This window comes from Aedes albopictus, chromosome 3 (genome assembly GCF_035046485.1).
Source record: "Aedes albopictus strain Foshan chromosome 3, AalbF5, whole genome shotgun sequence".
In the NCBI taxonomy this organism is placed as follows: domain Eukaryota; kingdom Metazoa; phylum Arthropoda; class Insecta; order Diptera; family Culicidae; genus Aedes; species Aedes albopictus.
Genome location: NC_085138.1, coordinates 149,646,976 through 149,659,954, shown reverse-complemented (window position 1 = coordinate 149,659,954; position 12,979 = coordinate 149,646,976).

Genomic DNA, 12,979 nt, shown 5'->3' with positions numbered 1-12,979 from the left:
GTGCCGAATCTACCACTCGACCGGCGTCGAGGGCTCTTCACTCACATTCTCTTTCCTCTCTTCTCTCTCACGCTAATGACAGTTGGATTCGTACATTTGAAATGTCTACACACAGGACGCAGCCCAAATCAAGTCAAATAAATGAATTGAGCCTGATCTGTAAATCCAGTTATTATTTGATAGTTCATATTATCCCTTACCACACAGAATGAGCATTTTAGTAAAGTTTATGTTTATATAAACTAAAAAAAAATAGATTTTACACTCACTTGCGATCGATTTACAACTCCTGTCGCCGCTCGATTAGGACTTCTGGCAGCGGAAATTCTCGGTGGTGTCGGGTTTTCCAATGAACGATCCACGGTGTGCTCATGCTGGAGAAAATATAAACATGATTTAAACGTTATTAGAAATACCAAAACTTAATAGAAAAATCTTTTTATTAGCGTATACAAAAAAAAATGTTAGATAAATGCGTGAAAATTACACTGTAATGTGAAAAATGTGAAGAATTTCAAATAAGTGGGTGTTTGTATACAATCATAGTTTTTTTTTCATTAAATAATTCACCTGCAATAGGTTTAAAATTTCTTCCGTCGAACGATTTGGACTTCCGGCAGCAAAAATGTTCTGAGTATTCTGATGTTCCAGAAATAAATCCACGGAGCGTTCGTCCTGCAATGGGTATATAAGATGTTTGTGTATTTTATTAAATAGAGTATGAGTGCCATAAGTGACCTCACGCTCCCAAACTCATCCTATTCGAAAACAAGCAATTATGGTCGACTCCGTCATTTTTGTTTTGTTGCGTGCTTATTTCCTTAAAAATACAAAAATAAGAAACAAAACAAACCACTATAGCTTTGTTTTTCATAGCATGAAAATGGGGGCTATATGCTTTATAAGGGAACCAATACCCTAGTTAAAAAATGTTAAAAATATTTGAAATATTTCAAATCTGAAGAAATGCTAATGTGAATAAAAGTATATGTAAAATTTATATGTCGAATAAATTTCCCGAAAAAAGTTTAACATCAGGACATTCCAATTGAAAAGTGATCTACTGAAACATATCAGAGTTGGATTTTTGACGTTAGGACATTTTAATTTCAAGGGGGCGTCCATAAATGACGTAGCTTTTTATAAGCGATTTTCAACACCCCCTCCCCCTCGTAGCATTTCGCCACAAATTCGGATACCCCCTCACCCTCAACAAAATTTTCATGTCAAAAATTGAAAAAAAAAATACAAACTTAGTTCTGATTTCACTATTAACTTATATATTTAACGAATGTTATGAAAAATCAGCAATTACAAGTAAGTATAGGTATTAAACTAGGAGCTTTTTCGAAGATATTAAACTAAGACAGCCTTTATGGGACTGAAGAACAACAAGGCTGCTGGGAAGGACGAACTCCCGGCCGAGCTTCTCAAGCATGGTAGTGAGCAGCTGTATCAACTCTGTATCAACTGTATAACACTTCTCAATTCAGCGTACAAAATTTTGTCCGGAGTTCTGTTCCGCAGGCTGAAGCCGATTGAGGAGTCCTTCGTCGACGAATATCAGGCAGGATTTCGTGAGGGCCGATCAACGACGGATCAGATGTTCACTCTGCGACAGATACTCGATAAATTTCGGGAGTACAACTTGCAGACCCATCATCTGTTTATTGATTGCAAAGCGGCGTACGATTCAGTGAAGAGAAAGGAGCTATGGCAGATTATGGTCGAACATGGGTTTCCAGTGAACCCAGCGTTCGTAACCTTGGACGGACTGAAGCAGGGTGATGCTCTTCCAAACTTGCTGTTCAACATAGCACTGGAAGAAGCGATAAGGAGAGTTGGTGTGCACAGGAGCGAAACCATTGTCACGAAGTCGCATATGCTCCAGGGCTTTGCGGACGATATCGACATCATCGGGATCGACCCTCGGGCCGTGGAAGAGGCGTTCGTGCCTTTTAAGAGGGAGACTGCGAGGATTGGACTAACGATTAACACCACAAAAACCAAGTACATGATTGCTGGTGTTCAACGTCGGTCCGGCCGTGGTAGTGGTGACGAAGTGGTTCTAGGTGGTGAAAAGTTTGAAGTTGTGGATGAATTTGTTTATCCTGGTACTCTAGTGACGTGCGATAATGATGTTACCCGCGAGGTGAAAAGACGGATTGCGGATGCGAATCGGGCCTTTTTCGGTTTTGCGAAAGGCATGGTACACTAATTACGTAACGCAAAAATTGACCATTTCAGACCCCCTCCCTCCCCCCATGTAACGCTTTTTGTATGAAAAGTCAAAATTTTTTGTATGGGTCGTAACGCTGAGCTAGACTTCCCCCTCCCCCTATAGCGTTACGTAATTTGTGTACGATGCCAAACCAGCTGGAGTCCTATAGGCTGCAAACGAAGACAAAATTCGCGATGTACAAGACTCTGATTCTTCCGGTCGCTTTATACGGTCATGAAACGTGGACGTTGAAAGAAGTTGATCGAAGAGCCTTTGGAGTCTTCGAACGTAAAGTGCTGCGAACAATATTCGGCGGTAAACTGGAGGATGGCATCTGGCGGCGTCGCATGAACTACGAATTGTACCAGGCATATAAAGAGATGGATATAGTGAAGCGAATACAACACGGCAGGCTGCGGTGGGTTGGGCACGTAGCTCGTATGCCGGAGGAACGACAAGCTAAAATTATATTCAGCAGAGAACCAGGAAGGGGTCGTCGGCTTCGCGCACACGTTGGCTTTTTGCAGTTGAGGAGGACGTTCAGGGCGACTGGAAGCGATTGGCCCAGGACCGAGACCAGTCAGTGGAGGCGGATACTTCATTAGGCGTAGACTCACCGCTACGAGTTGTAGCCCATCAAGTTTCAAGTAAGTAGTAGTTTGCTCACTAGTAAATCTGTCAAGAATATCAAATTGGTTTCATTTGAATAAAATTCACCATGACATTTGCACCCTGCAGAAGTTTCAAAATAGTTATTTATGCAACGAGTTGCAAAAAGTTGATTTTTTCAGCACGAGTACATTTGTCCAACGAGGCCTGCAGAGTTGGATAAATACGATGAGTGCTGAAAAAATCGAGTTTTGCAACGAGTTGAATACAAAATTTTATGCAATGATTTTTTCATTATACAACTCATTTGAGTTGCATAATGTTCATAATGCAACTCAAATGAGTAGCATAATGAACATTATGCAACTATTTTTCATTATACAACTCATTTCAGTTGCATAATGAAGCTGTACGGAAAAGTAGGTCATTATGATACCGAAATGAGTTGTATAAAATAAAAATCATGATACCGAATTGCATAAACTATTTTATGCAATTCAGTATCATAATTTTTATTTTATAATACTCATTTGAGTTGCATAATGGCCTACTTTTCCAAACTGGTTCATTGTGCAACTGAAATGAGTTGCATAATGAAAAATAGTTGCATAATGTTCATCATACAACTCATTTGAGTTGCATTACAGTATTGGAAAGAAAAAAGTAAACATTTTCTGATTTCCATACAAAATAGTTATTTTTGGAGGTCTATATCTTTGGAGTCTATGGACCGATTGAGCTGAAAATTGAACACAGAACTAAAAATTACCTGAATTCTCAATTTTCATTGAGTTCAAGCAATTTCATAGGAAAAATGTAAAATTTCTGTTGGTGCCAAATTAGAAATAAAAAAGTAAACAGCCATGATCCTCATAACTCAAAAACAAAATACATTTTGAAACAATCTCATGGCTGTTTATTGTCGGGCTGCAAAGACTAAAAACGAGCCACAAGGGCGTTCTCTTCGAATGTCTGGTTTTTTAATTATGGAAATCGGCAAGCCTCGGTGGATAAATGTACGACTCGTGCTGAAAAAATCCACTTTTTGCAACTCGTCACATAAATAACTATTTTCACTCTCTTTTTCGTCGGACCACCAAAGTAACATGGTAAAAAATAACACACGTATATCGGCTTGATTTCCACAAGGTCCGACCACGTATCTTCTGGTTGATGCCTCCCAGTGCTAGACACCCATCTGGAAGCGCTTGTTGAAACCGTTCTGAAATAAACAGAACGCTTTCTACCCAGATTCAATTTAAAAATAACTTCTACTTCCAACTGAGAGCATGCTTCCTTTTCTCTTCTCGCACACGCACCGTCATATGCACATGAAAACAGGTTGCTTTGTTTTCTCTGCCATCCAATCAGTCGTCAGTAATGACTGCAAAGCTTTGTTGCATTTTACGAAGCGAAATTTTCTTTTTTACGCATGGTGAGTAAAAAACTTTTGACATTTGTATATTACGATTCATACTACAAAGTTTGAGCTTTAATCTACGAATGAGCAAGTTCGCCGGCTGTCGGATTTGTGATTTCGTACATGATACTACTTCGTTTGTATTGTTTCAGCACAGTGGTTTAAATGGACAGTACATTATACGCAAATTGCTTTCAATTTACGAAAACCGGTTTTACGAAACATATTCGTTGAGGTTTAACGAAATAATATTATGAGTGTATGCAACATATATCAGTTGTATAATGAATCAGTGCAGAAAAGTAAGTCATTATATTACTGAAATGAGTAAAATAAAGTAGAAATTATGATACTGAATTGCATAGAAATATTATTCAACACAATTATATTTTACGTCGCGTGATTCGAAGTATCGTTAACGAAAATTTTGGTTTCTTCAAAGAGAGGTTTATGTTGTGTGAAAAAAATTGAATCCTATTTTTTTGGGCGATTTATGAGTACAAAAAATTAGGATTCAATTTTTTTCACACAACATAAACCTCTCTTTGAAGAAACCAAAATTTTCGGTAACGATACTTCGAATCACGCGACGTAAAATATAATTAAATGATTAGAATTGTGTTTAATATAAATTGTGATATAATTTAACCAACTTACTTCTGATGCATTCTCGTTTTTTTCTGTCACGGGATTTGGATGTCCATCATCAAAAATGCTCGGTGAATTAGGTCTCTCAGAAGAGAGGTTTTGGTTGTGTTCAATCTGTTGAAAAAAAAATATGCTTTATTCAGAGATTTTAATGCTTTTTATTAATCAATCCTTCCTCCAGTCAATTGATTTGGACTTACTACAGTTATAATGCTCTGAGAATGTGGCTTCTCTTCAAAAAGGTCTGAGTTATGGTCCTGCTATATTAAAGGTACATAATATACACTCCCGTGCAAAAGTTTTTCGGTCATATATCAGTCATCTTTCATTTAAGTCACTCGTTCTTAGACTCTATCGATAGATAAAGAGTTAGATTCGATTTGTAGGTAGTTATCACAAATTTCATATGACATTTTTAGTATAGAAAGTTTAGCTAAACTTTCATGTTTTCCGTGTAATTCAAAATTTAATCAACTAAATTTTGAAAAGAAAGTTCCATTGGAACCCTACTCTTATTCTCTTTGAGAGCCATTCATTAGATTTTAGCGGAAAAAATATAACATAATTTAAATTTTCGAGTTAGGTTTACAAGTCACCTTCCATCTTAGTCGAATTTTTTTTTTGGTACAACTTCAATCCCTTCTTTGATTATTATAGGTTGAGATGCAGGCTTTGTCCCAATGAGGACGTTACGCCAAGAAGAGAGAGAGAGAGAGAGAGAGAGAGAGAGAGAGAGAGAGAGAGAGAGAGAGAGAGAGAGAGAGAGAGAGAGAGAGAGAGAGAGAGAGAGAGAGAGAGAGAGAGAGAGAGAGAGAGAGAGAGAGAGAGAGGGAAGGTCGCCTGATTCCGTAGTAGATTCACCGTGTATCAGAAGATGAATTCGCAAACAACCTAGCAAAGTGAATTTTCTTCGTTTAAATCACGTAAGAACAGTTTTCGTATTTTGACTATGAATGCAGGAATTAACGAGCAAAATTACGCTTCATGTAAACACACTTTAGTGCCAAAAGGGCTCTGAAAAAAGTTTTTAACCAGCGTTTTGACATAGTAACAATTCATTAGTGTTGTTTTGTTGAAATTAAAGTGAAAGTGTCATACCATTTAATTTTACTTTGGAAATAATGAAAAAATATTCGAAGGCACACGGTGAATGGAGCCCCCACGGTGACTGGCGACTTGACGGTATATGTAACTGTAAGTGTTGTACCCACAAATATACCATTACTCCAAGACCCATAACAACAAATGTCATTTCTCCGAAAGTACTACAGGTATGTTCCGTTTTTGTCAATACGGTCCGCGATTTTCAGTTGACAAAAAACGGAATAATTTTATTTGACAAAATATTTTGCAATATTTCAATATGATTGGAATGTTTTACTATAAAAATACATTCCTAAAGTAAAATTATGCACTTTACTATAAAATTTAAATGTTCTATGACATGGCACTTTTAGCACCGACGAACCGACTTGACAGTGGTGTTTCAAAAGTTTTTTCTAGGATTTCATCCGAATTTCTTCTGGAATTTTCCAGGAAATCCTTCTTGGACTCATCTAATATTTTCTCCATGAGTTCTTTGTAAGATTCCTGCATGAGTTGTTTTTGGTATTTGTGCGCAGCAAAAGCTGCTTATGGAATTTTTATGTCAAAATAGATCTAACAACTGGTCGCAGTGACATAGATACCTAACAAGGAATATGGAACTTTGATTTTGAACACTTCCAAAAGATTTTGCCGGATTCTGTCTTTCTTCTTTGGAATTTATAAAGGGTTTATTTCTGCGTTTTCTCCAAGAGTTCCTCCAAAAGTATATTTTAGGAACCCTACTGGAGTTTATTCTGGAAATCCTCCAGAAATTCCTGCTGCAAGTTCTCCAGAAGTACCTGTTGGAAGGCTTCTGAGGTTCCTTATAAAGATCTCCAGGGAGTTACTTCTGAAAATCTTCAAGAGTTTTTTTTTTTGGAAACCCATCAGAAGTTCCTTGTGGGAAGCTTTAAGAAGGTCCTTGTAGGAATACAGCAGAAGTTTTTTCACCTTTTGGAAAATCTTCAGAATTGATGGAATTCTTTATAGCAATTTCTTCTGGATTTCCTTAGTTTCTTCTGGGAATCTTTCCTGGAAAACCCTTTGATCGAATTCCTGGATCCTAGACTAATTGATTTCTAACAGCGTAACTCCTACAGGGGATAGAGAAAATGATCGGGACAGGCAAAATTTTCACTTTTCAAAAAATATCCAATTAGCTGTAACTTTTTTGAAAAGCGCATCAAATATTCCCAAATTTTCACTGTAAGTTGATCAACTATTTGTGTATCAGTGGACAAAATTTGGAAAAGATCGGGCTATTCTGCACGAAGTTATAAGTTAAGCATTTTAGAAAAAGGTAGAACTATCCGATAGCCAACTTTGAGCTGTTATATCTCCGAATTCAATGAACCGAATGCAATGAAATTTTGTCCATTTATGACTTATATAATGAGCTCTGAAAAACGTTTGACTAAACTTGAAATTATTAACGAGAGAAAAAGTTATAGCGGTTTCATTAACTTTACGATTTTTTAATAAATTGGTATATTTTTAATATGCATCCCATTACTTTTTCAATGAATTGCCGCCCATATTGTTACTTTCTTTCAAAACATATCTGTATTCAAGACAATCAGAGGGAGTTTAAATAAACTATAATTAGTATCTTGAATTTTGAAACGATGTTGGAATTTAAGAAAATTTGGTGTTTTATTAGAAAAATAATCTAATCGTTATAATTTTCTGTCGTGTTAAAAATTTCAAGTTAAGTCAAAAGCTCATTATATAAGTCATAAATGGTCAAAATTTCATTGCATTCGGTTCATTGAATCCGGAGATATTACAGCTCAAAGTTGGCTATCGCATAATTATAGCTTTTTTTAGAATCTTTATAACTTTGTGCAGATTAGTTCGATCTTTTTCAAATTTTGTCCACTGATACACAAATAGTTGATCAACTTACAGTGAAAATTTGAGAATATTTGATGCACTTTTCGAAAAGTTACAACTATTTGAAATTTTTTTGAGAAGGGAAAATTTTGTCTGTCCCGATCATTTTGTCTATCCCCTGTATATCCCCTGAAGGAATTTCTGAAGTATTTCCTGAAGAAATTTACAAATGAAATCCATTAAGGAATCTGGAGGATACCACAGAAGGCATACAAGATAAGATTCCTAGCAGAAGTTATTGAAGAAATCCAAGATTGCATTTTTTGAGTAATCCTGGATAAATATTCTGTAAAAATCCAGTTAGCGTAGTAAATAAGGCACTGTGTGGCCAATCTGGAGATGGGTCGATTTCCGTTCTGGTCGGGAAAATCCTTTCGGCTTCCAGGTGCTTGCCACATAATAAAAAAAATCAGACAAAGAAAGCCTTTCAAAATGTTGAAGTTCTCAAAGAACACTAATTTGTAAAAAAAAGGAAGACCAAGTTCCCGTTGGAATGTAAAGCCTTAGAGAGGAAGAAGAAGGATCTCCAGAAGAAAGTTCCTGGAGGAATACCCAGATGGACATTTTGGAGCAATCTCCGGAAGGAACACCAATGAAGGTGTGTAGCTAATGCAATGAAAAAATGGCTCGATCATTTGCGGTAGTTCTGAATGGTTTCTATATAGTTGATATGCACATCCCTTTAATTATTGATCTATCGTGATTAGAAAATAAATTGGTTTAGTTTTTGTAGTGAGTAACCAAAACTGCTAAAGTTATGCGTGATAGTTAGCTTGAATAATGCTCTTAGCAGTGGCGTATACGTCTTTTATGCCATCATGGGTGGTTAGTTCTAATTCATTCATGGATGCATTGCCTCAAGATTAATGTTTAACTATAAAAAACTAGTATTCGAGGTAAAAAATGATAAGACTTTTTGTGTTGACAAAAACGGAACAATATGTTGAAGAAATCGGATAGTGATAATAATGGATAGTGATAAAATGGATAGTGATAATAATGGATAGTGACAAAAATGGAACACACCTGTATTTCATTCGGGATTTTGGGTTTGGTGCAAAGCAAAAATGTTTTTTTAATTAATATATGTAACATTTCTGACACTTTCGGTTTACCAATGATAATCTTTTTGATTTTTTGAATAAACATTGTGGTTATTTCATTGAACTTTGGCAAGGATTTGGATTTATTAAGTGACAATCAGAACAAATTACCAGAGCCGTAGCGTGGTTCCACGGCGCCCTTGGCAAGCATCCAGATTTGCGCCCCATAGTTATGTCTATTGTTTTCATTTGTCTAAAATTTCTTCAAAAGTTGTTTTGTTTTGATATTTTGGTGACATTTTTTGAGAAAAAATCTGTTTTTTCGAGAATTTCAAATTTGTTTCGAATTTCCATTAAAAACTGTTTCGAAAGCATTGTATTTAATTTGTTGTATTTTCAACGTTATATATTTTTTTTAGATATTTAGACATTCATCTGTTTGCTTTTACCAAACTGTTTCACATGTTTTATTAGGAATTCATTCAGGTTTTTATATCACTTTTCAACACAACTTCAATAGCTTTTTTAACAGCATACTTCCTAAAGTTTATAACTATCCTGGAGCCCTCTAAGAAGCTTCGCATGATCCATTCCTATATTTTCGTGAAAAGTTCATTCAGTTTTGTGCGTACCAAAGGTGCTTTATGAAATTTTCAAGATATTAAATCGAAATATTTCATAAGTAGATCTGTAGTAGTTAATTGCAAAAGCAATTGAGATTGGTAGGGGCTGATTTTCCTAATTAGTTGCTCTAATAGCAAAATCTATTTTATCAGCCTTAACTTTCATCAACTTATGTTAATTCGGGGGGAACGGACAATGAGAAGAACGCTTGGAATAGCCAATAAATTATTAAAAAAAATACACAACTAAGACGAACAACTTGTAGCCATACAGCTAGACTTTCACAGGAACCATATTAATTGGTGAGAGTAAGTTTTAGAATTCATTGCTCAAGATTTTTTGAAATGGTTGATTATGTTGAAAATATGTTTGGAAGACAACTTGAGACGTAGTGAGAATGTTGATGGATTTAATAAAACTTCTACAGAAATTGTGATTTTATGAAAATTTACACTAAGCTTCCTATTTTTATTTCTTTTTTTGCCTTTCTCGTACACTAAGTGTACTGGAAAGGCTATATGTTCACTCCAAAAATGACTTTTTGATAGAAGGTCCGGAGGGACGAGTCACATATACCAATCAACTCAGCTCGACGAATTGAAGTGATGTCTGTGTGTGTGTATGTGTGTATGTGTGTATGTGTGTGTGTGTGTGCGTGTGTGTGTATGTGTGTATGTGTGTGTACACAAAACTCACATCACTTTTTGGTAGTAAACCTCAACCGATTTTAATGACCGATGGTTCATTCGACGCGGCATATAGTCCCATTGTTTCCTATTGAAAATGGTTCGGATCGGTCCAGCCGTTCCGGAGTTATGGCCATTTAGGTGTTCCGGACCGGTACCCTTGGGAGGGGTCAGCCATGAAAATGCAACAAACCCATGCATGCGACACATCAAACAGCGGCATTTCCGATAACCTGATGAACGGTTAGCAGGAAAACAGTATCAGACCATATCTGAACTGGTAATGTTCCGGAACCGGTTCCGGAGGGTCTCGACGGAAGTGGCCAAATATAAAAGAGAACCAAACCCATGCATGCGACACATCAAACAGCGGCATTTCCGATTGCCTGATGAGCGGTTGGCCGGAAAACAGTGTCAGACCATATCTGAACCGGTAGTGTTCTGGAACCGGTTCCAGGGGGTCCCGACGGAAGTGGCCAAATATAAAAGAGAACCAAACCCATGCATGCGACACATCAGACAGTGGCATTTCCGATAACCTGATGAACAATTAGCAGGAAAATAGTATCAGACCATATCTGAACCGGTAATGTTCCGGAACCGGTTCCGCGGGGTTCCAACGGAAGTGGCCAAATATAAAGGAGAACCAAACCCATGCATGCGACACATCAAACAGTGGCATTTCCAATAACCTGATGAACAGTTAGCAAGAAAACAGTATCAGACCATATATGAATAGTTAGTGTTTCGGAACCGGTTCCGGGGGTCCCGACGGAAGTGGCCAAATATAAAAGATAACCAAACCCATGCAAGCGACACATCAAACAGCGGCATTTCCGATAACCTGATGAACGGTTAGCAGGAAAACAGTATCAGACCATATCTGAACCGGTCCCGACGGAAGTGGCAAAATATAAAAGAGAACCAAACCCATGCATGCGACACATCAAACAGCGGCATTTCCGATAACCTGATGAACGGTTAGCAGGAAAACAGTATCAGACCATATCTGAACCGGTCCCGACGGAAGTGGCAAAATATAAAAGAGAACCAAACCCATGCATGCGACACATCAAACAGCGGCATTTCCGATAACCTGATGAACGGTTAGCAGGAAAACAGTATCAGACCATATCTGAACCGATAGTGCTCACTTGCAGAGAGTTACACTCACTTGATGTTTTCTCAGCTCAGAAGCGTGCAATCAAGAAATCATGTATGGACGACTTTTGCCTTGTGGTTTTGTCTAAAAGTTTGCCGAATAGAGTAAGGGTCGCACACGCATACCGAAGACGCGAGGGAACTGCGAAGACAACTCTCCACGAGGTGAATGTAAATTACACTCACCTCGTGGAGAGTCGCTTTCACAGCTCTGTCACGAGCTTGATATGCGTGTGCGACACCTACTCTATTCGGCAAACTTTTAGACAAAACCACAAGGCAAAAGTCGTCTATACACCATTTCTTGATTGCACGTTTCTGAGCTGAGAAAATATCAAGTGAGTGTAACTCTCTGCAAGAGAGTGTTCCCATCCCTGATCTGATGGACGGTTAGCAAGAAAATAGTCTCAGACCAAATTTGGGACAACAGGTCCTGTCCGGGAATTGATTTTGGGTGTCTCGTCATAAGTGGTAAAATGTAAAAGTGAACCGAACCTATGCATGCGATACACCAAATCGCGGATAATTAACTGTTTGTCAGCAAAAAGTCTCAGACGCACATTTGGGAGAACCATTGACAATGTCCGCATTCACAAGCTGATGTCTATCACATGTGGATAATTGGGACCAGTGTTATTTAATAGAGCACAAGATCTAATCACTAGCTAAATGTAAACGCGAAAAAAAAATCATAAACTTTCCATTATTCATTGTTAAATTTTCAAAAGTGTGATGAAAACTACAATGGCGCTTACGTCAACTATTCGAATATGGGCAGGATAACCAGTCGACAAGAAAATAACCAAAAACTATATTTGGGACAACCAGTAGTGTCATGGAATTGGTTCCAGGTATCCGCCGAAAATGACCAAACGTGGAATTGAACCAAACCCATGCATGCGGCACATCAAATAGTGGAAATATGAAACTGAACAAAACCAATATTAGCGATAAACCAAATTGTGGCTTTTTTAAAAGCCTGGTAAACGTTGGGTAAGATTAAAAGTGAAGAAATAGTCAAAGTCTTCATATACGCAAGAGAATAAAATCGTGACCAAAGCAATCTCATCAAATCACACCATTTCAAATTCCTTTGGTGTTAATATAAAGTACGATGGATCAACGTGTCATGAGGTCAAATTTTACATGAATCGTATTAAGCGTATAAGTGTTCTCAGGATCGGCTAATGTCGACGTAAAGATCCTGAGTACATATTTGACGAGAAAGGCACTATCACCACTAGGTGGATTAATCTAGGTTTTTTAAGATTAAATTGGGATAAATATAGATTAATGTCTTAAAATGGGTATTAATTCCCACGAAAAACTATTGTTAACATTCAAAAGAAAGTCTGAACAAATCTGTCTGAACAAATATGAAAAAATGCAACAACAGCAAAAACATGATAACTGTGGGGTGTGAAAATATGCCAGGCATTCCCCTTGTGTGTTTCTGAGATACAGTGCATTAGTTTGAATCTTGTTAAAAACACCATCTCATCCCTTCCAGCCTTTGGCCAATTTGGCGCCCCTCTGAGGCTGGCGCCCTTGGCGGGGGCCAACCTGGCCAACCCCACGCTACGGCTCT